The sequence below is a fragment of the Pipistrellus kuhlii genome, unplaced genomic scaffold, assembly GCF_014108245.1.
Source record: "Pipistrellus kuhlii isolate mPipKuh1 unplaced genomic scaffold, mPipKuh1.p scaffold_m20_p_20, whole genome shotgun sequence".
In the NCBI taxonomy this organism is placed as follows: Eukaryota; Metazoa; Chordata; class Mammalia; order Chiroptera; family Vespertilionidae; genus Pipistrellus; species Pipistrellus kuhlii.
In genome coordinates, this window is record NW_023425516.1 from 6,235,477 (window position 1) to 6,258,526 (window position 23,050).

At 47.3% G+C, this 23,050-nt stretch overlaps 1 protein-coding gene and 1 long non-coding RNA gene across 2 annotated transcripts in view; one reads left to right on the plus strand and one right to left on the minus strand.

The window, feature by feature from the left end:
* The window catches only part of OPCML (opioid binding protein/cell adhesion molecule like), a 764,421-nt gene that overhangs the window by 211,872 nt on the left and 529,499 nt on the right, over window positions 1-23,050 (plus strand). The gene's annotated exons all lie outside the window — the stretch shown is intronic.
* On the minus strand, window positions 7,824-21,752 carry LOC123652837. Its single transcript, XR_006742341.1, has 3 exons — window positions 21,617-21,752; window positions 11,834-11,840; window positions 7,824-7,834 (listed from the first exon to the last, which is right to left on the minus strand). It is a non-coding gene; the product is annotated as an uncharacterized LOC123652837 (long non-coding RNA).

Consider the following 23,050-nt stretch of genomic DNA (forward strand, 5'->3'; position numbering starts at 1 on the left):
GACACGTCTGATGAATGATCAATCAGCTGCCTCCTAGGAGGGGAGGTGAACAAACAGGAACTCATTTTCCTGGGACCAATTGGCCCACATTGGTCTCTTTACAGTAGACTCCTTGCCTCCAGGAATTTCCTTAGGGGGGACTCTTCAGAGAAATACACAAAAGCCCCCAATGCTGCCGGCCAATTGTGCAGAGCTGTTGGTAGGGAAAGATAGTGGTTGGGTGGGGAGAGGAATTCTTTGTGACCCCAAGGTGGCCAGCTAAAGCCCCGGAGCCCCTGAAGCATGAAATTTGATTACCCTTATCTTGGGACACAGCTCCCGATAAGGGCTGTCGGTCATTCAATTACCCAGCAACCTTTTCAAATGTCTGCAGCGGCAGTTAATACCCTGCGCTGGGGCTTCATGGCGCCCCTCCTTTGCAGCAGACCGTCCCTGCTGGGGAAAGGGGCTTGGCTAGTGGGGCTTTGACCATCACTCCCAAGCATTTCTAGCAAATGACTGAGGGCTTTCTTCTGTTTTTAAGATTGGGTCAACTTCTCCCTCTCAGATCTGATATTTAAGAATGACTGGGGAGCTGAAACCAGTTTGGCTCAGTAGATAGAACTGCGAATTGAAGGGCCCCGGGTTCAATTCCAGTCAAGGGCATGTACCTTGGTTAAGGGCACATCCCCAGTGGGGGATGCAGGAGGCAGCTGACCAATGTTTCTCTCTCATCAATGTTTCTGACTCTATCCCTCTCTCTTCCTCTCTGTAAAAAATCAATATATATAATTTTTTTTTTAAATGGGGAGATTTCAAGGTGATGAGGCATTTGGAGAATAAAACCTCCAGAGAAAGGATAAAGAACTGGCATCCGCTTGGAGGAGGGATGCCCAGGGGGTTTTAATTACTATCTTCAAACACACAGAGAGGCTTATGGGAGGTGGTCAGTTGCTCTGACTATGCCCTGAAGTCAGGAGAGGAGCCTTTAATTCTCACGGAGCCACAGAGCAGTGCTGGCTGCCTGTCAGGGGGCTGGGTCCCATTCCTCTTCTCCCATTGAAGGTTCTGAGTGTGACCTTGGGCACGAACTATCTGATAGAGTTAAGGCACTGGCATAGACACTCACATTAGAACACATGGTATAGCAGGGCATCTTAGGTGAGGAAATGATACATCCACACAATAAAACCGACAAAACAGTATACGTGAACTTCAGCCACAAAGGGCTTGGAGACTTAGGAAAGGGATTCAGTGCTCTGGACTGGCTGATCCTGGAAGGCTTCCTGGAGGAGGTGAGAACAAGGTAGAGCCTTGATGTGTACTAAAAGCCTGTATTCAACAATATCTAGGATTTAGGTTTTCACTGCCCTCTAATCATGAAACACATTTTAAGTGAGCGCTGAGCATCCTCTTCTGCTGCAGGCAACCTGGTAATGGCAACCTTAATGACAGGACAGCAGTGAAAGGCCAGTCAGCTTCCCTGCAGGGTCCTGGGCTGTCCCTTTCATGCCCCAGGCATGCTTCTGTGCTGTCCTGCTCTGAGCTCATCCCCTCCAGGAAGATTCTCCCTAGCTTTCTGGAGGTTTTTTGGTTTTTTTTTCCTCATGAGAAGAAATCTGGGAATGAGGTACCAAAACTTAGGGTGCCTTTAGGGCTCTGTGCTTTTCAATTGAGACCTCAAAACATAAAAATGTCTGCCGCCAACGCCAAGGTTTGGCTTCAGAAATTAAAGGCTGTCACTTTAAACGGATTTCCTCTTCCCAGGGCTGCACTCCTGGTCCCAGCCCAAGGCAGAGGAGAAGGGATATTTTAAAGTGACAGGTTTAAACAGCCGCTGCGTGTGGTGCAATCATTTTTCAAGCGAAGGCTTCGGGGCTCCTGCTTAGGGGCCCTGCAGGATCCAAGCTCCCTCCATAAATGTGTAGGAAGCCCCAGGCTGTCCTTCAGCAAGAGGTGGCAGGAGGGCTGCCCAGGGCAGGGAAGGGAGCAGGGCACAGGGCAGAAGATGGGGGGGCCCTAGAGGGCCCTGTGCCCCGGGCCTCCACGCTCACCTCCTGGGCCTGCAGATCTCCAGTGGGCAGCTTAGGGCTGGCCTGTCGCAGGGGCAGAGTGGGCTCTGGGAATGGTTTTGAACATCACGTCTGATATTTCATTTCCATGAGACATAGTGGAAATAACTGTATAGGTCTTTGGTGGAAAAGAGCAGAAATCCTTAAGTTTTTATTTTATTTTATTTTATTTTATTTTATTTTATTTTATTTTATTTATTTTTTACATATGTATCCTTATTGCTCCATTGCCCCCCCACCCCACTCCCTACTAATATCCCCTTTCCCCCACTTGTCTGTGTCCATTGATTAGGCTCATATGCACACACACAAGTCCTTATTTGACCTCTCCTCCTTACTCCCACCTCCCCCCACCTCCCCTGAGGTTTGGTATTCTGATCTACTTTCTCAGTCAGCTTCTTCAGTTCTTATGCTGTGTACCCCTCCCCCCACCCCCCCCCCAAGTTGAACTTTTGCAAACCTCGGCTTCCAGATGTCCACCAGGGGGCAGCCTCAGCGGCATTTGCGGTGGTGGGTTCTGCCAGGCTCCCCTCCCAGGGTCCAGTGAGAATCCCTGAACTGCGAGGCGGGCAGTGTTCTTTCTGTAAGATGCAGTGCGATGTGCATGAACCATCACTGCCCCGGCTGTTGGACAGGAAATCAGTGACAGCAGCGATAGTTGTGACAGCCCAGGAGTGAACGCTGGTCTCCTTAGCACTCACTCAGAGCCATTGCTGTAATGAATAAATGGACTATCTCCCATCCCGAGGGCGGAGGTCTAATGAAGACGAGAGAGACAGCTCAGAAGCGGAGTAACCCCAGCCCTAGTTTATCTAGGCAGGGTCCCCAGGTCCTGGCCTGGACGTTGCCCTCTGGGCAGGAGAGAGACACTGGCCAGGTTGCTCTGGGTTGGAGCCTGACCCGGTGTCCCTTTGCAATGGCCACAGGCTCCTGCACCTCAGAAAGCCCCGGATGGCAGGCTGCGCCCACTTCTTTGCCTGGATCTCCACCATGCTGCCCCCACTGCTCCTTGGGAGAGGCAGGTGGCTTCTGGGGTACAGTCTGTCTTTGCCCTCCCAGTATCCTTTGTGCTGGTGGCCCCCAATTTCCAGACAAAGTCCCCATCAGGGACCCAGCAGAAGGGGCCAGCACAGGCAGTGTGTGGGGATAAGGTTAGAGGGGGATAACTGCTCTTTTTTTCTCCCCTTGCTTTAAAATCCTTTGATTTTTCTGAGCCATTCATCACTTGCAGGCGAAGCTTTGCCACCACTGATATATTTAAACTCTCAGCATTAGCGATCTCAGCAGCCTCTCCCAGGGAGAAAAAAATACAACAAAAAACCTCCCCAACTCCACTGAGCCAGGTGGCCTCTTGAGACATGTGGGATTCCTGTCCCCAGCCCAAACCTCTCTCTTTTCAAAAGGAGGTGGCAGTTCCCGGAAATAGACACGTTTGTGAATTTCAGCATCCTATTACAGTGGTGATGATCCGACAAAAATCACGCGAAGTGAGATATTTATTTGGGTGCACAGCTGACAGATGTCACAAGGATGTAGACTGAAACTCCGAGAAGCCCGCCGGGAGGTGATGGCATGGGTGGCTCGGGGATCCCATCTGTACGACCCAGGCTGCCTCCAAGTTCACGGCTGAGGCCACGGCACGAGGAGCGAGCTGGGTCTGGTGGTGGGCTCCTCAGGAAGGTATCCATCACACCACAGGCTTCTTGAGGCAGGTTTGCGCGGACCTGGGCAGATCCACCAAGCTTCCTGTCCCTCAGCTGTGACCATCTAACTTGAGTCGGTAACATGGAGCACAGGTGGCAATCACCATCTATGCCAGTGGCATTGGATCGTGATTAGAATAGACCGAGTGATGTGAATGCCTCCATGTCATCGAGGGGCTCGCTCGGGGTGCCCATTGGATGTGGGCGCTGCTGTTGTTAATTGCCCCATTTGGGCTCCTAGGGACTGTGTTGAGTGTTTATCCAACCCCTCCCCCTCCTTTTTCCCCCACAGCAGAGAGTGGCCTACAGTACATCCATATTGGCTTGGATGCCCTCTTCAGCTCCATCCATAAGGGAAGAAGAATTGGTCCCATTTGCTGGATTTCAGTAGCAGTAGGGAAGGTAGTGGGTCCCAGGCTCGTTTACTATTTATTTATTTATTTTAATATATTTTATTGATTTTTTACAGAGAGGAAGAGAGAGGGATAGAGAGTTAGAAACATTGATGAGAGAGAATCATCGATTAGCTGTCTCTTGTACACCCCCTACTGGGGATGTGCCTCGCAACCAAGGTACATGCCCTTGACTGGAATCAAACCTGGGACCTTTCAGTCCACAGGCCGACTCTCTACTGACTGAGCCAAACCGGTCTCGGCTTGTTTACTATTTAACTTAGATGTTAAAACAGCACATGTAATTGGCCTAGATACGTCACTGCCACTGCCACTGCCACTGGAATTGGAAGTACATGGGAGTGTTAAGAAGGGTTTGTGACAGTGATTGCAGGCCTCATTTGTGAAATATCTAGTTAACTAAGCATAGATGGTCACCAAAGCCCCAGGAATGCAAGAAGGAAGTTGGGAAGAGAGTTTGTCATAGCTGACTTTTTTTTTTTTGTAACCTCAATCATCACATTTGATTGTATAAGTAAAAGGAAACTTTGTCCTGGCTGGACTGGAGCAAACTCCCCCTTGAGTGGATGCATACATGCACACACATGTGTGCACTTGTGTGCACATGCACACACACACACACACACACACACACACACGCACACGCACACACTGTAGCATTTTAGAACCATAGACTGCAGCTCCATGAGGTGGAGATCCATGCCTTCCAGGTTCACTGCCAGGATCTGTGAAGGTGAGATTTGGGGTGGATTTGAAGAACCGTAGGGTTAGTAGAGAATTTGGGGTACTTATAATCTATCTTTTCATGAGGTTAATTCTCCTACTCATGGAGGGCTCTGCAGCCACCCAGAAAATATCCAGTCCTACCTTCGCTACTTTGCCACTTGCTGTGTAACCTGGTGCAAGTAACTTAACCTCTCTCTGCAGTCCCCTCAGCTGTAAAAGGTCAATCCTGACAATACACAATCCATAGGGCTGTTTGTGGGCCAAATGACTTATTGCATGAAAAACTGAAGAATATTTATTATCTATTATAAATGCTTACGTGTTCATTGATATTATTATTAAATGGTGCTTCCACCTTGCTATTCATTACTCTGTCCTTATGCCTAATTAAGATGTGAAACTCCACCTTAAAAGTTTTCTACCTGTTTTGCTATCACTTGAGGTTCTTTTTCTGATATAGAACTTACAGAGCTCAAACAAATTCTCTATCAAAACCTCCTGGTATGCCCAGCTGGCAAAGCTCAGTGGTTGATCATTGACCTATAAGGTCACGGTTCAATTCCTGGTCAGGGCATATGCCCAGGGTTGCAGGCTCGATCCCCAGTGTGGGGCATGCAGGAGGCATCCAGTCAATGATTTTTTTCATCATTGATGTTTCTCTTTTGCTCCCTCTCCCTTCCTCTCTGAAATCAATAAAGATTAAACAAACAAACAAAACACCTTCAGCACCTGTGGATAGGTCCACGTTCTCTGTGGGCCTCAGTTTTGGTTTGTTTGTGGAGGCCAAGCTGTATGATCTCCAGAAAACTCTCAGCTCCACCGTGGTGGCTGTAGCCACCGTCGCTGCAGCTACACTGACAGAACATGTCATGTCGCTCGGCACTGTTTTAAGTGCTTTGCTTCTGTTCACTCATGTAATTCACACAGTCATCCCACCGAGGAATTCAACGTTAATGTTTTCATCCCAAAGATGGGAAAACTGAGGCACAGAGCGGGCAGGGAAGGTGCCAATAGTTGGCAGTAAGTGGAGGAGCCAGCATTTGGATGTCTGAGACAGATATAATGCTTAAAGAGAGGAATCAGTGCTGCATTTGGATGTCTGAGACAGATATAATGCTTACAGAGAGGAATCAGTGCTGCGCTGGTGCTCTGTTACTATGGTTTTGCAAATCTTCCTGACCTCAGGGTGAGTCTAGAAATCAGAAAATTTCTACTCTGTTGGCTTTATACGGTGCCCTGACCTTGGCACCGAGGAATGTTTCCCATCCACAGATAGCAAAGCGCATGATTGCCAAATAAATGGCGGCATCCTTGCTCCTGTGGGAATGCCCCAACAAGCTGAGTTCCTATGACTGTGTCATGATTAAGATGAGAAGAATGTACATGTATGAAACTCTTTATGTCCTCTGAGGACTTCATGAATATCCTAATTAGGCAGCCTGTGGCATGTTCCTGGGAGATGCCAACAAATGTGCGTTTCAATGCTCAGGGCCATGAACCTTAGAAGCATCTCCCAGCTTGGGATGGAGGGTCAGGGGAGAGAGACGGGCAAGTCGGCAAGTCTGAGCCCTCAAAAATGACTGAATGAGACTGGCACCTAATACGCTGGAAACACAACACTTGCTTCCATTCTCCTTGGACTGTGTAAATCAAAAGTTAATTACTGGGAGGACCCCATTTGTGTTTTATCGTTCTATTTACATTTTATGAAACCATCTGGTATCATGAATAGGCTCAGTCAATTTAGTTTTATTGGTAATTTTTACAGCAAAAGAAAAAGACTCCATTGGGAGAAACCACAGGGTGGGGGAGGAAGGCGGCCAGCAGCTGTGTGCCCTTGGCTGGACCGATGACCAGTGGGTCAGCTCCATGGGCTGTTCGGGTGGGATCCTGGCAGACTTCTGGGTGCTGGCAGCTTTGGGGCGGCCCCCTCCCTGAGAGGGAGATAAAGTTCTAAGCGGAGGGATAATCTGCATTTCTGGGATGTGGATCCCTTGGTGGGATCTGGACAGTGAATGGCAGGAGAACAGAACAGGCCTGGCAGATGTCCTTCCGGGGCATGGAGCCGCCGTGAGCCAGTCCAAGGTCTCCTTGTCTCCAGCCAGTCTCATCTGCGGGGCGTCCAGGGCCAAACACACGGATGGAGCCTACAAGCCATCTTTGTTCTTTGTCTTTTGTTCGGCATCCCTGGGACACAGCTGAGCGGTCCCCCGGGGGGTGGCTTAGGGAGAGGGGACACCGCCTCTGGCCACGCTTGGCTCAGGGACTAAGGGCCAAAAGCTGCTTTTCGATCTTGACCCACGGCGAGCAGCTGCCGGAGGATTACAAAGCTTTGGACCTTCCCACTTCATTCTAAATGTTATCTCAGCTGGCCAGTGCTTGCAAATGAGTTCTTCAGCCTCCCCTTTGTCCCTAGGTCCCCACCGCCACCAGCCTACACTCAGGCCAATACTGGGGTGCTGTGACTGAATTGCAGCCTGCTGGCTGCGCTGGTGGTGTTTTCATCCTGCCCTCTGGCTTAACACGTGCATGCTAATGGCAGCTGGTGGATCCGATGTGGCAGAGGGATGGCTCTCAAAATCGAATGGTGAGAGCGAACGCCAGGGAGCTTCAGGCTTAGGCGAGTTCCTGGACCCATAAGTGAGAGGCAGTGGAAACGCATTTTTAAAATATATATTTTTTATTGATTTTTTACAGAGAGGAAGAGAGAGGGATAGAGAGCCAGAAACATCAATGAGAGAGAAACATCGACCAGCTGCCTCCTGCACACCCCCTACTGGGGATGTGCACCCAACCAAGGTACATGCCCTTGACCAGAATCGAACCTGGGACCCTTCAGTCTGTAGGCCGACGCTCTATCCATTGAGCCAAACCGGTTTCAGCTGCATTTTTTTTTTTAAACAAGGGAAGCATCTTTCTTCCTGCTACAGAAAAACTTGTACTTCATAACTGTCTGCTATCATCCCCTGAAGGTTTCAGAAGCACAAAACAAAACCTTTCATTGATTCCGCTGGAAAATCACCCTCATTTATTCCCCCCGAATGCTCCCCAGGCGCCATTTCCTCCCTGTGACCCCGTCTCTGTAGTTTTCTCCATTCGGCACCCTCCCTCCCCCAGGGTTCTCTCTGCTGTAAGACATGAATGGGAAGAAGGATCAGAGGCTTTGGACAGGAAAAGGAAACAAGGAAGAAGACACAGAACAAAACCGCAGTGGCTGCTTTATCATTTCTACCAAATACTCCGATTGCCTGGGGCGTGAGAGGCATGCTTTGGCCCTTCCTTCCCACCCCAGTCCCATCCCTCTGGCTCCTTCTCCTCAGCATCCAGGACTAGTGATGAAGACTTGTCTGCACAAAGCGACGGGCACCTGGAGTCATTCTTACACCTAATGCTGTTGTTGCACCAGCACCAGGCGGTGATCAAGGATAACGGTGATCAAAGATAAAGGTTATGCCACTGAACTCACTCAGCGGGCCCTGGAGCATCCAGAATGTCCTCCAGAATCCGCCTGGTCTGGGCTTTCTGAGGACAGGGGCTGAGATGCATTCTCTCCCCACACCACTGGGGGCGCCATTGCCCCCGCTCTCTGGCAGAATGCTGCCCTTTGCTGGGATGCTTGTACAGTAGTTTCAAAGGAAGTGGACAATTTCGTATTTCCCAAGCAAAAGCCAAATGCCCAGAGTTCAGGAGGATAGGACCCCGGCTGGGCTCCTCAGGCGCTCTTATCATTCTGGTGCTTTCCAACCTGCCCTTCCGTCTCCTCCTGTCACTGCGCAGCCCGCGCTTGATGAATGATGGGGCATCCGATGCCTGCTGCTGTCGCTCCCTTCCTCACCCCTTCACTCGTGTCCATTTCCATCCTCTCCTCCCCCTCTTGGCATCTGGTTTATTTGGTATATAAACCGCTGATGCAAATGTCCAAAATAAATTATGCTGAATAATAGATGGAGACAGCTACATCATTTAACATGCGAGAGGCCAGCCAGAGCTGCATGGCTGTGTTCAAACTGGGCCCCGCCTCGGCTTACCATCGCCTGCCTGCGGGGTTTACAGCCTCAAAACTAACGGAGGCCGTGTCTGGGGCTCAGATGCTCTTCCTTGAGGGGTGTGTCTGCCCCTAGAGAGGAACCGGATGCTCCAGCCCAAGCAGCAGGTCATCAGGGACACGGGGTCACAGAAATAGTGGGCCACCCCTGCCATAGGTACCCAGAGCCTGGCTCTTCCAGCATCCCTGCCTCCCATCACGGGAGCCCAGCCCGTGCTCCTACCACAGCCCACACCTCTGAGTCCTCTGCCTTAATTTCCCCCTTTATCTGTGGCCTCTGTGCCTATTAAATGGCTCACCTTTATGTGGCCACTTGGTCCTTCAGAGGTCTCTGAATTAGCACAGGTGACACCTTCCCTGTCTGGGCACCTCAGACCTGCTCACCCACAACCCAGAAACTGCCTGGACCTGCCGCTGCTGCTGGCTCGGGGTGACTGCAGGGCACACCCTGGGTGGCTCTGAAGTCTGGCCTGAGTGGCCGTGACCTTGGGCAGTGCAGGTGGGGGCGAAGTAAACAGAGCTGGTGTTGACAAATGGAAAGAGAAAGCAGGTCCGCTCACCACTGAAGTCGTTCAGAAGAGAATAGTGCTATTATACTTTCCTTCATCCCTGGTGTCTGTTCTCCTCACTGAGGCCCCAGGCATGGCTGAGCTCACAGCCTCGCTCTGATGGGCTAACAGGAAATTTGAGTTGGGTAATTAGGAGGCCAAATCCACACAGGTCAAAACTCATTAGCCAAAGTGTAAAAACGGTGTTCTGGATAACACAGCATTCTCTGTGCAGTCACGCACACTCAGCTTAATTCCCTTCACGCCTCAGAATGGCCTGCAGGCAGACCTGGTGCCTCCCCATATGGGTGCCTTAGGACTCAGAGGGGGGCTGCCTGAACCCTGCACCTGTGTGGGCTTCAGATATGGGTGCTGTGGCCCAGGGGTCAGGCATCATCCTGAGACTCAGTCTCCTGCTTGCCCACTGAGAGAAGTACTGTGCTGGTGGTACGTGGATAGGTACTGCCCGATTCACACCTTAAACTCTAGCATTCCTCTGTGTTCTAGAGAGGAAACTGAGTCTTAGAGCAAGTGACTTTGCTCAGCGCACACCGCTGGCCCGTGGTGGACAGGTTGATTTTACGGTGCTATAGAAGGGGCTGGAGAGCAGGAAGCTGAGCTATCTTGGGGACCCAGCTTTCCTTAGAGGTGTCATCTGGCTCCCACTTGGTGTTCTGCAAACAGGAATTTCATTTCCTTCTAAGAGCTATCACTTCATCATGGTGCCATCATGCGCTGTGACCCGAGCTGCTGAGGGGCCATGGATGGAGTCTTACTCACCAAAGGTTCGACCATAATAAATGGTCAAACCATCGCTGAGTGTCTCAGGGACCACCATGACCGGGACAGTGGCTGCCTTTGAGAAGGCCTCTGAGCATTATAAAATGTTTGGGATCTAAAAAAGGAAAGGAGTTCAGGCCATAATGATGGTTGCCGAAAGATTTTAGATTCTCATTTCCGCCAAAAAAAGGGGGGGGGGGGAAGGGGGCATATAATCCTGAGGTTAGTTCTGTCCGCTTGCACATCTGTGACTCACCAGGGAGGCCTAGGGAATTTGGACAGTTCATCAACAGACCCGGACAGGAGTGGGCCCTCTGGAGGTGCCTGGAGTTTAGAGCTTAAAAATGGAGGTGATTGCCGAAACCGGTTTGGCTCAGTGGATAGAGCGAGTGCATAGAGCTTCGGCCTGCAGACTGAGGGGTCCCGTGTTTGATTCCGGTCAAGGGCATGTACCTGGGTTGCGGCCATATCCCCAGTAGGGGGTGTGCAAGAGGCAGCTGATCGATGATTCTCTCTCATCAATGTGTTTAACTCTCTATCCCTCTCTCTTCCTCTTTGTAAAAAATCAATAATATATATATATATATATATTATATATATATATTATTGATTATATATTAACATATATATTATTATTATTATTATTATTATATATATATAGCAGCAGGAGCCTGGCATGCCTGTGCCCATCCCTCCATTCGGTTTCCCATGCACTTAGCTGATGCGTCCAGCAAGCTCCATGTACCAGCTCCATGTGATTCACATTCAACATTAGATACCCGGAGTGCTGCTCCTCTCAGACAAAAAAAAAAAATATATATATATATATATATTTTTAAATGGAGGTGATTTGTAAATGGGGATAAGAACTAAATGGTGGTTGAAGTGGGGAACCTGCGTAATTTTAAGACCTGGAATCAGAAGAGCCTCAGGCAGACAGAAGACATCGGATTTGCCCCTCTGACGCTCCCCAACAGCGACTTGCATCTCCTGCCTGCTTCGTGCCCGGGAGACACAGGACGGTCAATGTCAGCTTTCAAGTTCTGATTCCTGACTCCTTGGGACACCACACGCCTTCCCCGCCTCTCCCAGAGGTCCTGGTGGAGGCAGCTGTGGCCACTGGGTGGGCTGAAGAAGCTTCTTCAGAAGAGCAGCAGGAGCCTGGCATGCCTGTGCCCATCCCTCCATTCGGTTTCCCATGCACTTAGCTGATGCGTCCAGCAAGCTCCATGTACCAGCTCCATGTGATTCACACTCAACATTAGATACCCGGAGTGCTGCTCCTCTCAGACAAAACGGGGAAACAAATAAAGAAGCCATTGGCCCCTCCCGGCTGGCATGCTTTCCATTTGTCTTGAGAGTTCTCCCAGGGGAACCACCTGGCCTGGTGTTGCTACCAATATGCGGACGCCTCTAAGAACCATAAGTTGTCACTTTCGCCATCGGCCAAGATTTGTGGGGTGTGCACTAGCTATCTTGTGGTAGCATGTAGCTAGATATAGAAACAAATTGAGAGAAACCACCTTTCTTCCTCCGTTATACTTGCTCATAAGATGAATTATAACACTACTTACCTCCTCAGACCCTATCTATGGTGTTAACCTAAAAATAAAAAGGCATTTTCAAAGTGAAAGGCAGCAAGCATTTATTTGAGATCAAGGAGGAGGAGGAGGAGAAGAAGAAGGAGAAAGAGGAGGAAGAGAAGGAGAAAGAGGAGGAAGAGAAGAGGAGGAGGAAGAGGAGAGGAGGAGGAGGAGAAAAAGAAGAATAGAAGAAGAGAAGAAGAAGAACAAGAAGAAGAAGAGGAAGAACAACAACAATAACAACAACAACAACACCAACAACAGAAGGAGGAAATACCCAAACCCAAATAGTCTTTCTCTATGAAAACAAATGCAATGGGCATTTATGAGAAAGGGAAGGAGGATGGTTATGTCAATGGAAGGAAGGCATGTCTGTTGGTGCAGACAGCATAGCATAGTGATGCTAATTCTATTTTTATTTGCATTCAGTAATCATCAGCATCATACTTCTGCATTGATTTTTTTTTAATTGATCGATTTTGTGAAAGAGAGAGGCATCCATCAATTTGTGTTCCACTCATGTAAGCTTTCATTGGTTGCTTCTTGTATGTGCCCTGGTGCCCTGACCGGAGATCGAACCTGCAAACTTGGTATATCTGGTCGACACTCCAGTCAACTGAGCAACCCAGTCAGGGCCTGGATTGGTTTTTAATTGCTGCTTCTTAACTTGGTTCCAATTTGGTTTTTACCAATCCTGCACTTCTTTGTGATTTCTTTTCAACTGAAAAGGAAATGAAATAAAATGTAAGAATGCAGAGGACACAGCCAGCCCAGCCGCGGGGCTTCAGCGAGCCCCCCCTTTGCAGGAGCTGGGCCTTGAGAGGAGTCAGCCGGGGCAGGAAAGCTCTTACAGCCCTGCCAGAAAGGCTGGAGGTGCAGAGGGATTGGTTTGCCCTTGCTCATCTCCCCGGGGAGAAGCTGGGAGAGGGCTTCACTGAACAGGAAAATGTAAAAGGCACTGACCCTCTCATCGGGACCACAGCAGCCAGCTGGCCCAGCACCCTCCACCCAGGCCAACACTCCCTGGTGCTGCTGGCAACTGCTAGGCTGGGCTGGGGAAGCGACCACTACTCACTCGCTCCTCTGGGCACAACCTGGTGAGTGTCCTTCCCTGGATCAGTCTGGGTGCCCACCTTGAGCTTAAAGTATTTTAAAGCATAGGAACAGGTGGTAACCATCGGATGAGGATGTTTAGGGGGTCTGGAGAGTCCTAAGGTTGGTGCCAGGTGGTCGGCCCAGATTCTATCCATGGCAAGAAGAGAGAATGAAGAGTGATGGGCAGGGGGTGGGAATCAGCACAGAGACTGTGGCATTTGCATTTGAGGCATCCAAACAAACCCATCCATTAGGTCCCATCTGAAGGGCTCCTAAGGGGGTTGCTTTAAAAAAAAAATATTTCAAACCAGTTGCTTCTCTTGCCAGAATGACTCATTTATATCCCACAGCTGGGGGATTCATCGGAGGAATTCCCTGTTGGGGTTTACAACAAGGGCGCAGGTGATAGCCCGTGAAACCGTTTCGAGGAGGCGAATGTCACCAGGGCGGGAAGGAGAACTTCCTGGGAAAGTGGTCTCTGGAGGGAGGGAGTCCCTGTCGTGGCGATGCCTCTTTAGAGACAGGAAGGTCAGAGGGCGAATACAAGTGTCAGGTGAGGCCTGCAGGACATGCTTTCTGACATCCTCCTGCAGCAGGAATGCACGTATTCCAGGACTTTGCAGACGGTGCCTGCTGAGGGTGGTACTCTATGACTCTGTGTTACCTGCACCCTGTGCCCCCCTCTACTTCCCCCTCTCCCCTCCCCTGCCCATGGCCTCTATTCATCAGAATCAGATAGTGAGGAGCTGAGATTACACGCTGAGGAAATGGGTAAACTGAAATGGGGCTGGGATTGAACTCACCCGGGCAGGCAGCTTCTTCATTTAGCAGTTTGTGCAAAGTCTTATTAGGAAAAGGCAGCGATCTGGAACACTGGCTCTAGCTGCCCTCTTGGTGGCAGCGGGGTGGCGGTGCTGGGAGGAGCAGAGGCAGCCCTGGGGGCTCAGGGCTCAGGCAGGGCCTGCCAGCCTGGCAGTCCTCTGGGCTTAGCTCCTTTCAGGGATCAAAGGAGACGCTTGATGCCATTCAGCCCCTGCCTGCCTTGCCTGTTCCAGCTTCCTTCCAGATAGATCACTCTCCCATCTTCCCATGTTCCCTGGGACATTTCCAATAGTTCTCTCTCTTCGCCAATCTGCGGTTATGAAGACAGGTGGCGGTGGGCCCTGGGAATAATGCATGGGCACCCTAGTGCAGAGATTGGGGGTGAAGGGAATTAGGAGCAAGGCAAGCATGTGAACTTAATCTGAAGTGGCCACGATGCCGTACCTGTAAGGGCAGTGCTCACTGCACAGCAGTAGCATGGAGAGTTGTCTTGCTAAAAATAGTGACTAGAATTTGTGAGAGTCCAGCCCCGGCTCTCAGTAACCTTGGAATTCCAGAGAGATGGGTGTTTGTGCATTTCTTAAGTCCTCCATCTCTTCTCTCTCACTCTGCCTCTCTGCCACTGTGCATCTGTTCCTGCTTCCCTCTCTCTCTCTCTCTCTCTCTCTCTCTCTCTCTCTCTCTCTCTCTCTCACACACACACACACACACACACACACATGTGCACACACACACGTGCACACACTCAAAATACTACCTTTTCTTTCTTTTTTTTAAAAAAATATATTTTATTGATTTTTTACAGAGAGGAAGAGAGAGGGATAGAGAGCTAGAAACATCAGATCAGCTGCCTTCTGCACACCCCCTACTGTGGATGTGCCCCGCAACCAAGGTACATGCCCTTGACCAGAATCAAACCTGGGACCCCTGAGTCCATAGGCCGATGCTCTATCCACTGAGCCAAACTGGTTTCAGCAACACAACCTTCTCTTAAACTTCTTTGCGCTTCAGAGGACCATGAGCCTGGGGGAAGGAGCCTTGGCTCTCTGCTTTAGAGTGGCCTTTCCTACCTGTAAAAAGGGAGAAATACGTCAATATATAACCGGATATTTTTTGTGTCTACAGCAAGTTTAAAGATACATGCTGATGCCATTCTAAAGGCAGCCTCACAATTTCCAGATGAGGAATGTCACAGGAGTCTGAGGTTTTGTAATTATCTATGTATGTGCTCTGGGTCCCCAACCAGGAGGCCACGGATTGCCTCTTTGGCGGGCGACAGAGCCGTTCATGAGACGTGTCACGTGCCACGTGCCACGCACCCTTTATTGGTTCATCTGGAAGGGAGAATTAGTTATGTCACATCGGAAAGTCACTTTACATTCATAGGTCATAAACCTGGAGGAAAAATAACCCCAAGTTTCAGCATTCAATTTGTTGACTCGGAGCAAAATGCAACCTCTTCAGCTGATGAGACGAGGGTGGAGGAGATGGAAAAGGCTTTTAGGAGCTCACTTTAAAAGCTCAAAAGGTGTCTGGGACATTAAATGGCTGTTAAAAGCTCCAGTTGTATAATTTAAGTGTAAATGAGTATGAACGATGCGGATTAAATTTGCCTTAAAATATCAGTCTGGAAAAATCAAGGAAGACGATTGGAGACAAACACAATTTGACTTTTTTTTTTTTTCAGAACCCAGAACATTTGGACAAAATAATTTCGGAGTCTCAATGGAAGCTAAATGCAGTCAGATTTAAATGTCCCTAATGATCTCCCCATTAAAAGCTACAATTCAGTAATAATTATAACCGCATTAAAATAAGTACATGTATTTATACATACACCACAGAAAGTACACAGATGTAGTTTAAGCTCTTAGAATTTTTTTTTTTTTTTTTTTTTTTTTTTTTTTTACCATAGATGATGAGAATGTGTATATACTCATCACATACACACACACACACACACACACACACACACACACACGGCTTTGGGAGAGGGAAAAGATACAAGAGGACACAGACAGGCCTAAAGAGACCTAAATTATTCTTGCTGTGTATTTGCTCTATCCCAAGCATGTCATTTAACCCTCATGAAAGTGGCATATTCAATAAGGCAAGTTGAGAGACGTGAATGAAACTCACTAAGATGATTTGTCTAGGAAGTTATAGACATGGAATTTGAATTCTAGTCTTTCCGAGTTAAGGTTCAGGTTTATTTTCACAAGAAAATGGTCTTTTCCACTCTCATAATTGCTGTCAAAGAAAAAGAAATAGTGCCAAAACCGGTTTGGCTCAGAGGATAAAGCGTCAGCCTACAGGCTGAAGGGTCCCAGGTTCGATTCCAGTCAAGGGCATGTACCTTGGTTGCGGGCACATCCCCAGTATGGGGTGTGCAAGAGGCAGCTGATTGATGATTCTCTCTCATCGGTGTTTCTAACTCTCTATCCCTCTCTCTTCCTCCCTGTAAAAAATCAATAAAATATATTTTAAAAAAGAAAAAAAAAAGAAATAGTGATACATGTAGGAATTCCCGACTCCTGCAAAACCACTTCTTTGGCCACTTCCCTGCTGATGGGCCGGGGATGAAGAAGGCAGCAAGGAGGACATGTGCCTTTGAGCTCAGTTTCCAGGGCTCTGCTCAGAAAGGCAGGGGGTCCAGCCAAAGCAGCCCACATCACAATGAAATATCTCCAGGGAAGTTCCCAAGGAGAGAATGCAGGCAGCAGCCAGCAGAAGGAAGCTGGTCCATGGTTCTCTGCTGTGCCAGTAAGAGTAGAGATGTGACCAAAACCGGTTTTGCTCAGTGGTAGAGCATCGGCCTGCTGACTGAAAGGTCCCAGGTTCGATTCCAGTCAAGGGCATGTACCTTGGTTGCGGGCATATCCCCAGTAAGGCGTATGCGGGAGGCAGCTTGTTGATGTTTCTCTCTCATCGATGTTTCTAGCTTTCTATTCCTCTCCCCTCCTCTCTGTAACAAATCAATAAAATCTATATCTTTTTAAAAAAGAGTAGAGCTGTGATCCTACCCCGGGGCACACCTGGAAGGAAGCAGAGAGTACAGAGAAGCTGGGTGGGGAGGGAGAGGACAAGGAGGAGAGCAAGGGATGGCCACTGCATCTTCTTTATCATCCTGTCCATGGCCTTCATTTTTGCAGGTTCTGTCCATCAACTGCTAAGAGTTAATAATTTAAAAAAATAGGTACAACTTGAGATAATTAGGTGGAAAGACTTGGGAGAGCCCAATTACTCTGTGCTCCCAGTTGCTTGGAAATGGACTTCATTTCCCCATCAGGAGCGAAATGATGAGTGACAGGCTGGCTCCACGAGGTGCCTTCCTCTGTCAGGAGAGAGGCTCTATGGATTGTTGCTGCAGCGCTCGTGTGTGTGTGTGTGTGTGTGTGTGTGTGTGTGTGTGTGTGTCCATGCATACTTAAACTAAATTGAGAGGCACCTGCTACGGGGAGAGCTGCTATATATTTTTCTCTCTCCCCAATTCATCACAGCTGTTGCTTCCCTTGAAAATCTAGTAGGTTTCTGAGAAAAGTCATGTTTATTATGGAAGCCATTTATTAATAATAAATAGAGGTGGGAACTCTGTTAGAAACACATATTCTGTTTCTCCACACTGAACATGAAGGCATTAATGGCTAACTTACTTCTGCTTTACAGTCTGGGCTCACCTTTGTAGTTTTCCTCTTTAGGTATCTTTGGATCATTTATTCATCCCCCATTTGTCCATTCATTCATTCATTCATTCAACAAAGACTTCTTTCAAGTCTGTTATCCTCTGCAATGCACCATGATAGGCGTAGGACAATTGCAGAACTGGTGAGCAATATTCTTCTAACAGATTCTTGATCTGGTGGGGAAGAGGGAAACATCAAAAGCAAAATACCATCTAGAATATAATGTCCCATATTCCACTAGTAGATTCCCTCTGAAGAATGATATCATGGCTTTTAAATTCAAATGGATAGTATTTGCCCTAATGCATTTTTGGGTAAGTGTGCTATTTGTGAAACTATTTCAGAGTACAAACACCCAGATTTCTATTTTCAAACCTAAGGTGGCGTGAGGGCAGCTGAGCTGACAGGTGTACCTTTTCTTATGTGGGATGTGAGCCTTTCATTCTTAAACCTCTCGATTCTGAAAAATTGTATCATTTGATCATCATTCAATGGACATACAATTTCTGGGCATCTGTTCCATTGCCAGAATCACACAGGATGCGGGGATTCTAGGGGTAAACATGCTCACACAGTCCTTCTGCTCATATTGCTTTTAATCAATCAAAGAAGAAAATAGATATTAAACAAATAATTACCACCAATAAGTGTTTCATTACAGCTTTAATTAAGTGATATGATGAATAGGGGAGCACAGTGCTTTGAGAATGCATATTAAGGGCCTGGCATTGATTGAGGGGAAGAGAGGGAGGGCTTAAGAAAGCCATTCTTGATCAATAAAATTTATGATGGGAAGCAGTCAACTGCAGAGGATTTAGGATAGCTTTTCGGGTAGCTTTTTATTTATTGTTTTTGTTCCCATATAAATATGCATTTTTCCAAGACTGAGTAGGTTTGGTTCTTAGACACCAATGGGAGATGTTAAAGCAGGCTGCCTTATGAGCTGTTAGAACAGGGAGTAGGAGGTGGCATAACTTACAGGGAATGGGGAATCCCATACTCTGAACTATAACCTGTTCCGGCCCTTAATATATTCCTTTGATCCTGGAGAAGGTCATTGATTTAGGCATTTTAAAAATATATATTTTATTGATTTTTACAGAGAGGAAGGGGGAGGGATAGAGAGTTAGAAACATCTATGAGAGAGAAACATTGATCAGCTGCCTCCTGCACACCCTTCACTGGGGATGTGCCTGCCACCAAGGCACATGCCCTTGACCGGATTTGAATCCAGGACCCTTCAGTCCACAGGCCGAAGCTCTATCCACTGAGCCAAACCAGTTTCAGCTAGACATTCTTTTTTCATCGCATAGCATCCTTCACATCAATGTTTTTCTGGGATAGTCAGTACTTGCAAATCCTGCTGTTAAGGAATACGAAAAGGTGCACTTCTGAAGCCTAAGAGCAGCGAAGGGTACGGAAATGTTTTCCCAGAGAGAAGATCAGCATGAGTGCAGACACATGGCTGGGAGGAGGTGCATACTGCAGGGTCTGTGGCTGGGAGTGAGGGGGGGTGATGACAGGCGAGGGCACGTAGGGATAGCTGGTTCTCTCATATTAAAGGGTAATTGTAGTGACAGCAATGCATCCAAAAGCCTGAGCCTCAAAATTTCATTTGACAGTCTGTCTTTCTCTGTGGAGATTGCCTCTTGAGAATGCACCTACCCCACCTCAGAGCTATGGTGCCTCTTCCTCTGACAGCCAGGAGCTGGCTAAGCAATCATTTCCTTTGAGTGAACATATGGTTAGCATCAGAAGGCGAAGGAATCTTGGGAGTCATCTGGTTTGACTGACCCTCCCCAACATCTGCCTTTGTATAGATGAAAAGGCTCAGGCCTAGAGAGGCCATGGAAATCCAGGCCGATCCAAAGTTAGCACCAAGCCTATGCCATCCAGGGCCTTTAAACTGGAGTATCATTAAGAGAAGCTTCTACATGTTGTTATTCCATTGCCAGTGGTTTGACTTAGAGCCTCTGAATTCATTGACTATCAAAGTCTTCTATTTGAACTGAAACTTTTATGGCTTCCTCTGGAACATAAGGGGACTTGCTGCAGAGACATGTGGAACTTGGTGTAAGGCTAAACACAGTACCCTGAGCGCCCCTAACCTTCCAGGCAAAGACACTAGCCACAGTTCACTGCACCCTGAGTATTTTAGTTGGAGTAGCAAGGGTCCAAGGTATGTGATTTTGGGGTATTGTCTCATTTAAACCTTAAAACAACCTTATGGAGTGTGGCTAGCATTATCACCATCCCTGGTTTACAGAGGAAAGGGACAATTATTAAATGGGTGGCATTTGAAATCCTCTGTGTGTATTACCTATTCATTCCTTATGACCCTACCGGAATATCCATTTCACAGACAGGAAACAGGTGAAGCAAATCCAATGTGCATAGATGGCATGTCCAAGATTTTAAAGCTCGTGTGTATCCGGAGGCAGAATTTGCACTAGAGGGCTGGCCTCATCTCCCCTCACACTGTCCCATCTCAGAGAGTCAGGATTTGAATTTGGGTCTCCTGGAATCCAGAAGCTTTGCTTTTCCTCTCTGTGTTTTTTTCCTGCTAAGTTTATCGACACAAAATATAACGTACACAAGATGGCACCTTCCAGGGATTCTTAATCACAAGGGATAATACGAAGAGTGATATTTCTTTATCCCAAATGAATTTAAGGTCACTATGAAGCAATGAAGTCTGATGTTCACGCTTCTGAGAAACCAGAGCTGGGGGCGGTGGGGGAAGGTGGGAATTGAGCGTTCTCTTTGGTACCTAACCTGCCACTTCCCTGCCCTTTGCAAAGCTCAGGTTGCTTTTCAGGAAGCCTAGTTCTGTTGCGTTTGTGAGGGTTTTGCAGATGTTCAATAAAGGCCACCATGTGTGGTCCAGACCAGGCTGTGGGGGGAGGGTAAAGGATCAGACCACCAGTGATCTGTACATCTTCCTTCGTGCCCAGGTTTCATAATATCCATCTTTATAAATATTTGCTGTGTATCTTATACTTTAAAAGCCAGATAATCTGGTTCTTTTTTTATGAAGAATAAAAAAAGAGAAGTGAGACGTGAGGCTAGGCTTAAGGAGCTGGGAAAATGCTACCCACTGGGGTGAAAAATCTATATAGAATTTTCAAATTTGGATTTATAAACAATTTACATGGTAAGTCAAAGGACCAGTTTATTAGTGTTTTTTTTTTTTAATTTTGGCATTCAGAGAATAACCTTGTCTTAATTCTGTCTTGTTCTTTGATTTCCAGAATATATATTTTTGCATAGTTTAAATACTCGCTAATTGATGATGCCAGCTCTCTGGTACGATGAAAGAAGTTCCTTTTTCCATTGCACCCTTTAAAACTGTCTTGAAATCAATAGAAATGATGTTTTTTTAAAAGCACTTCGCATAACCTGACAGATCGCTATGGTAATGCCTCATTAACTTGGCCTCCCCAAAGTCAGAATTTTACAGTTCACAGACAGGTCTGGGCCAAGATTGCTGATTATTTACCCCTCCTGATAATTTATCTCCCAGTTTCAGGTCTTTATATACATAATTTACAAGTACCTGTCGGCTGAATTTTGAGATAGAAAAGTCCTATGTAGAAAGGCTCTGAGCTGAGCCCCAATGTCCCTCTTCACTCCTCAACTTCTAGGCTCCTCATGGCTCTCACCATGAGGCAAAGCTACTCACTCTTGGCCAAATAGACACTCCAAGGGACTGGCTGAGGGGGGAGACCACAGCAAAGGGAGCTCACACCCTTCCTTTTAGAACGAGGGGAAGTCTGGGTTAGTGCTCTGTGCATTTTGCCCTCACATCACTGCAAGGTATTATTATCCTGTTTTACAGATTAACAAACTCGAGGTCCAGAGAGACTGAGTAACTTGATCAGAAGGTATACCCCTGAAAGCATGAGGTTTGGTATTGGACCTGACTTCAAAGTCCGTGAGATGTTACCTCCTGGCTTTGTGATCTCGAGCAAGTTTATTTATCCTCTTTCTTTAGCCTTGGTTTCTACATTAGTATCCTGGGAACATACTAGTAAGAGTACCTCCTAGGTAACAGTAGAACCTCATGATGTTCCTATGGTAAAGCATGAATGAATTCACTGCACAGTGCTCAGCATGGACACATAGGAAGCACTATATAATCATAGTCATTATGTATTATATGTACACTAGAGGTCCGGTGCATGAAGATTCGTGCAAGAATGGGCCTTCCTTCCCCTGGCTGCTGGCACCACCTTTGCTTTGGCCCAGAGTCACCTTTCCACTTTCCCGTGCTACCTAGAGGCCCAGAGCAGTTGGGGCGGTGAGGAATGCCCCACCCTGGCTGTTTGTCACCTGTGTTTGCTAATTTACCCACCACCTTTGTTGGGATAATTTGCATACTTGCTCCTGATTGGTTGGTGGGTGAGACGAAGGTAAGGTCAATTTGTATCTTTTTCTTTTATTAGTGTAGATTATGTATTGTCTGCCCATTCCGGTGGGTTATACAATTCAGTTAGATGAGGGCTTTGTTTTGATGGCAGCTATGATTCCCAACACAGAATATTATCAGTAGCATAGTAATTAATAAATAGTCAACAATGTTGCTTGAATCAATATGTGACTGGAATGTCCACTCAAGAGTGTCACAGGTAAATACTGGGAGGTGAGATTGGGGTGAGGGGGTAGGGCAGTGCGGAGTCAGACTTCCTCTCTTGTCCCTGGGAAGAATGGATTTATAGAGCACCTGGCTTTTCTGAGCAGCAGACAGGGCATATGAATTCAGTCTTTCAAGTTTCTCATCTCCTGCTGCTCCGCAAACTCAGCTTTTGGGAAATCCAGAAAATCCCATCTTTTCCAGGTTCCATCATCAAACCCCTCTCCTTTGTTTTTCCTGCACCCTGCTCTGGGTTTAGGACTGCATGTCTTCTGAATAATGCACCTCTTTATGTATCAACATCCAGCTCACATGTTACCTACCTACTTACCTGTGATAAGCTAGAATCAGAACTTGGTTACCTGATTTATCTCAGGAAAAGCTGAGAGCCTAAGGAGAGAAAATATTCATCAAAATGTTCAACTGCCTTGAATATGTAGGTAGGACACAGTCATTTATTAGGTGTAAAGCATTGTGCTAAGTCCTAGAATGCAAAGTAAATGAGATTTCATGAAATATACTGCCATGCTATGGAAACCTATTCAACCGTGTAAAGCAGTATTGTTTTCCAGATACACTGACATGGGAGATATCCAGAACATGTGGTAAAGTGGAAGAATAAGTAGCAATATGGTATACATATATTCAAGACTTGTTTTAGCCCTAACCAGTTTGGCTCAGCGGATAGAGCATCAGCCTACAGACAGAAGGGTCCCAGGTTCGATTCCAGTCAAGGGCATGTACCTTGGTTGGGGGCACATCCCCAGTAGGGGGTGTGTAGGAGGCAGCTGTTTGATGTTTCTCTCTCTAATCGATGTTTCTAACTCTCCCCCCACCTCTTCCTCTCTGTAAAAAAAAAAAAATCAATAAAATATATTTTTAAAAACTTGTTTTTAAAGCATCGCATTATATCTATATCCATATATGTATGCCTAAGTGCATGCCACAGCCCAGAGATTTTTTTGAGT